Raw genomic sequence first — 6000 nt, forward strand, 5'->3', positions numbered from 1 at the left:
CCTCCCGCAGGGAGGGACTTTTGCACAAAGTCAAAAATTTGGCTGAGAAAGAAATCATGAATGGCTGGAGGAAAAATACTTAGCATCACCCAGCCTCCCCCTCAGCTCCTGCGAGCCTGTCCCAGAGCCAAAATATACTTCAGAACCTCAGCTTAGGACCCCAGAAAGCCCCGACCAAGCTGCCTCATGTAATTTTTGCTAATTCTGGGTTTTGGATACGTGGGGAAATTGGGTTTTTCCCAATTGAACCCAGTTTGGATATGTAGTACATGAAGAGGATTTTTTGGGAGAAAGCCCCAACAAGGCAAAATTAGACAAAAAAAAGCCTTTTCTTGGCCGGGAATTGAACCCAAGACCTACATAGTCGGTTTCTTCTTTCCAGGCAAGCCCAAAATATACCAACTACATTAGGAACATCTTGCAAGAATGAACCAATTTGGATACTTGTTGGGTGATTTACATGAGGAGAATTTTGCAAAAAAATGTCCCCCGGATACATGTTACATGAGGCGGCTTGGTAGGGGCTCTCTGGGGTCCTCTCAGCTTTCAAATGGTGCTGGTCTCATCTCCTCAATCCCAACTGTTTTCCTTGTACTAATCTTTTAAAAATACAAAAACACAAAGAAATGTAAACCAAGGAATTACAACCATCATGCCTTGTGGATATTGGATTCACAAGCCGGTAGATATCTGCAGATCCTACACCTGTAGCCACTCAATTGTTGCAGATAGGATATTTAATTGTGCATATTATCAGAAAATCCAAAATTGGATCTTCAGAGCAATGGAATATCCTTCAGGATTCCTTTGACCTTCAAAACAGTTTCCTTCAATCAGTTTTGGAGTTTATGCCTCAAAAACTTGGGTGAGGGTGCGCATCAGTACTGCTGAGAGAACTGTCTACTCAGATTTCTCTGTACATGTGTTGTTGATTTTTAAATTATGTTTTTGTGTTTTTAGGGTTGAAAATCCTTCCCTTGTCTGTCAGCTTTCAGACATTAGAGCATCTTCAACGGATCCGCTGTTGCGCAACCTGAGTCCAGCTTTGGCGGGCTGGAAGGCATTCTTGGCCTCCAGCGGACCTGCCAAAGTTCGCAGGGGTGGATAAAACCCACTCAAGGCTGCCTCTTTTGGCAGCTCTGGGCAAGCCGCCATTGACACCACTTCCCCAACATATTGACCGCTTGACCGCAAAATCATATCCACCAATTCACCACAGACAACCTTGACTCATCTTGACCGCAAAATCACATCCACCAATTCACCACAGACAACCTTGACTCATCACACCATGGACAAAACCACCGGTGCCACCAATGAATCACCTCCTCCTCGAACTCCTCAACTTTCAGCTCCTTTCAAAGACCAAACAACCAAGGGTACCAAAACCCCAAATCCTTGCTGGACCATTGAAGAAGATAAACTTCTCTGCACGGCATGGCTCAACATCACCCGGGATGCTATAGTCGGAATGGGGCAAAAAGCAGTGACCTTTTGGGAAAGAGTTGCAACTTATCAGAAGAGACTCGTCAAAGATTTCAATACGGAGAAAAAAAAAACCAAGGGCTTCAAAGAACTTCCCTTCCAATTAACAAACGCCGTTGAATGTTGCTGGGGCCATATCATGAAGACCTGTAGTCACTTTTGTGGATGTTACAGTCAAGTCAAACACCAATTGGCCAGCGGAAAGACTTGCAATGATGTGGTTTGTGTTCATTTTTAGCTTACAAGACTATACAAGATCACATACAACTTAACCTTCAACCTTGATCATTGTTGGGGTATCTTGAAAGACACCCCAAAATGGCAAGCGACACAACAAGCTGAGTACAATGCAAAACTGAAAAAACAAAGGTGCCAAAGGAATCTACCTCAAGACCAGCAACCAATGCCAACTTGGTCTTGGCTGCAGACAGATCCAATGCAACCCCTTCCGTTTCTGCTCCGGACGACCTTGCCAAGGAAGAGGGTGACCTTGGTGATTGATGTGTTCTTGGAGATGAGGGCCGTCCAGATGGGAACAAAGCAGCTAAAAGAAAAAGGAACATGGAAGAATTGTTAGAGAAAGTCATCAAGATCCAAGAATCTCTTGTCAAAACCTCTGAAAAACAAACAGCTTCGGCAAAAGTGGCAATGAAATCAGCAGAGGAGCATTGAACGATTTCCATGATTCTCACTGGATTGGATGGTCCCTTGGTAGCTTATTGGGAAAAAAAGAAAAAAGAGGTTACTGATCATTACATGTAGCTTGTAATCCACAACCCTTTGTTCTGTTCCAACTCCCCTCTGTGAAATTGTGAAGAAACAAAATTGTTCCTTTTCTTCTTTTCCTCAAACAACAAACAAATGATACATGTGTCTTTCAATTTGTTTCCTCAAATGATGACAATGATAAAAAATCTTTGCATTGTAAATCAAGAAATGAGTAAAAAACTGTTGAGTTGTCTGTTAGTCTGCTACCATGATGTATCACCACAGTATGGAGGGCTGTCGGATCGACCCATGAGCACTACCAACCAACCACCCAGCTGGCAGCCACAAGCGTCTGTAGCCTAGTTGGTAAAGGCAGCACTCTAGTATGTGTCTCAGCATAGCTGAGGTTGTGAGTTTGACTCTCACCAGACACATCTTCATTTTACAGTCTCTACAAAAACAACCTTTGGAGAGGAGACAGTTTTTGACTAGCAAGAGAGAAATAAAAGTAAAAAGAAATGACAAGAAATTTATTTCAAGCCTCCAAGCCCTTTTTCTCCCAGAGATGCTCAATCAAATCCTTCTTGAGACGGTCGTGAGCATCAATGTCTTGGAGGGTTTGATATTGCAGAGGAAACTGATTGAAATCATTTTCAAAGGAATCTCTAGTAGCTAGTTCTTCTTCTGTCCTAGCATATTGATTTTACAGGTGATTGTATTCATATTTGCTTCTGGATTCATCCTCAATTGTCATTTTATGAAGAATTATGACAGTCTTCATGATTAAGCACAGTGTGCCGTGATCCCAAAGACGGCCGGGAAGTCGGATGATAGCATATCAAGCTTGCAAGCAGCCAAATGCACGCTCAATGTCTTTCCGGTACGCTTCCTGCATTTTTGCAAAACGCTTGTTTTGCTGACCTTGTGGCACCAAGATGGACTGTATTAGGGTCAAATATTTGGGATAGATTGCATTGGTGAGATAATATGGAAGGTTGTACGTGTTTCCATTGACTTTGTAGGAAACCAGAGGAGCGGTGCCATCTTGAGCCTTCTGGAAAAGAGGGGATTGATCCAAGATGTTGATGTCGTTGAGCGTTCCTGGAAGGCCAAAAAATGCGTGCCAAAGCCATAAGCCATGTGTTGCTACTGCCTCAAGCACAACCGTTGGCTCCTTTTCTTTTCCCGAGTATGTAACGTGGTCTGCCTTTGGGCAGTTTTTCCAGCAACAGTGCACACAGTCCAACAAGCCAATCATTCCAGGAAATCCGCGCTCTTTTGAAACCACCAGTATTTGTTTCAAATCCGCTGCATTTGGACTTTGCAAGTACTTGTTGCTGTAAATGTTGACAATTGCCTGACAGAATCACCTGAGACTCTCAAGCACAGTACTTCCACCTATCATTCATGATACCTCAATCAGGAATTGGTCACATAGATTTTTAAACAGAAAAAAGGCCAAAAAACTTACTTATTTGCAGGTATTCATCAAGTGAATCAGCACTGTATCCGTAGGCCAGCATCCTAATAGCAGCAGTTGCCTTTTGTAAGGGTGAAAAACCTAAACAAACAGCTGCATCTCTTTTCTGAACAAAGTAATTGTCCTCCTTGACAATTGCATCCACAATCTTCAGAAACAAAGGTCATCTCATCCTGAAACGCTGATGGAACATGTCTAGTGTGTATACTGGCTGTTTGGAAAAATAATCATTGATGAGCTGTTCATGACCTTGAAGTCGGTTCCAATGAATTTCCTGTTGTCCAAAAGTAGATCCGCCTCGCTTGATGACTTGATTTCTTTGGTGAATGAGCAATGTAAGCGTTGTTTGAAGTGAAGCTAGTTCTTTGGTTTCATCTTCAATCCACTCCAGGTACTCAATCGGGTCCATATTGACGGAGGATTCACGTTTTTTGAGTCGGCGGATGACACTTGTTGCCGGGTTTCTACCTGGCAGGCCAACTCACCCTGGCTTGGTTTGGACTGTTGTGATAGATGTGTGACAGTCCGGGACATCTGATTGCAGGCCGCTAGAGGCGACCCAATCCACCCCCGGACCGTTGGAGATGCTCTTATGTACAGCAATAGCGAAAAAGCTTGCGGGTGGGCGAGGCTGAAAATCCGACAGACAAAATTTTTTGCTTCAGCCCCGCCCCCTGTATTCTTCCAAATCTTCTCAACTTCCAGCCCCTTCGCACTTGACCATATCCCATATCGCCTCCCACCTCCGCCATTGGAAATGGCCCCCGACCAAATCCCCCCCGCCGGACCCAACCACTGCCCAGCCGCTCCCAGCCGCCAGCCAGGAACCAATCCAGCAGCCGCCCAATTTTTTTTGTTCACCGGTGAGTTGGCCCCCTTTTTCCGCATCCATGATCAATCTCGATCACTCACGTCTGCTCTGCAACTGCCCAGCCGCTGCAAGACATCCCAGCCACCACCCAGGATCCCATCCAGCACCCCCCGGGCCCCCAAAAAAATTCAACGGTGAGCCGCCTTTTTTGCATCCTTTGACTGCCGCATCAACCACTGACCAGTGGTTGTTTGCTCCCTCCTTGTCCCCGGCCCAATTTCGTAGCCGCTGCCTGATTATCGTGAGTGTAGTTTTTTATCCTCCCCACCCCGCCCCGCAAACCGTTGCTGACTCAAATCGTACCCCCAGACGATGTCAATTCCATCATCCAACAACCGATTCAGCGTCACCCACCAAGTGGACCCGCTGCCGTTCGCCAATGTTCATGGCGAGCCGCAAGAGTCATACCTGCTGCCGAGTCAGCCGCCTGACTCTCAGGCGCAGGCCTGCCGGTTGTTCTTCGAGGATGGCGACCCAGCGGCAGCAGAGAATTCCACTGAACAAACCGCGCCCGCGCCCAACGGGGGCCGACCCGTCCCAGCGACTCCTGGCGCTCCCCATCAACCCGGCCGCGGGCCACCCTCCACCCCAGCTACCCGGGCGATCACCGTGGAGAATCATGTGTTCATCCGAACCCCTGCTGGCCAGCTAGCTCTGGCCAATCCAACCGCCCCCATTGCCTCAACCACCAAGATTTGAGAGCGGGTCATTCCAAAGGGCGAGGCAGTGCTGAAGACGATCCTCCAGCACACCACCACCAGGAAAAAACAATGATCACTTGTCTGCAAGTGACATAGCAAAGTACAAAGGGGCCTTTGTAATTTTTCATGTCACTTGTAGGCAAGTGATCATTGTTTTTTCCTAGTGCACCTGGCCTGATTTCAAGACGAACTGCATTGCGGCAATTGATGCGACGATCCCCCTCCTCGGCAAGCACCTCCTTGCTTGTGAGGAAGAAGGCCTGCTCAAGTGGCAGGGGATTATCCCGAGGGACGAGGTGTACGGCAAGGGAGTCAACACGATGATCACAGCACCCAATGATTTTCGTGCATTCGTTGATGCGTGCCTTGGCAACCCGTTGCGCAAGGTGTTGGTGAAGGTCTCAATGGCGGACCCGGGAAAGGTGGCAAAGGCCCTAGAGGTGGTGAGTCTGCTCCTTCACTCTTTTCTCCTCCCCACCTCTCGATCATGTACATCACTAACCACTATTCCTTGCACACGCTGGCCTTCCCAGGAATGCGCCCAGCGTGATAGCTTGGAAATGGGCTACGGGCCCAACAATACTCAATTGGCGTTGGAACGCACGGCGACTCGGCTGGCCCGTAATGTAAGCCGCTTCGGAATTGTGTGGTGAGGGTCTGTGAGCCTTGACTGACTTTGTTTGTGTTTGGTCCAGCCGCATGCCGACGTGACTGAGGGCGAACGGTCGGCTGAGCGCATCAAGATTTGCGCAGAG

This window comes from Puccinia triticina, chromosome 6A, assembly GCF_026914185.1.
Source record: "Puccinia triticina chromosome 6A, complete sequence".
NCBI classification, from domain to species: domain Eukaryota; kingdom Fungi; phylum Basidiomycota; class Pucciniomycetes; order Pucciniales; family Pucciniaceae; genus Puccinia; species Puccinia triticina.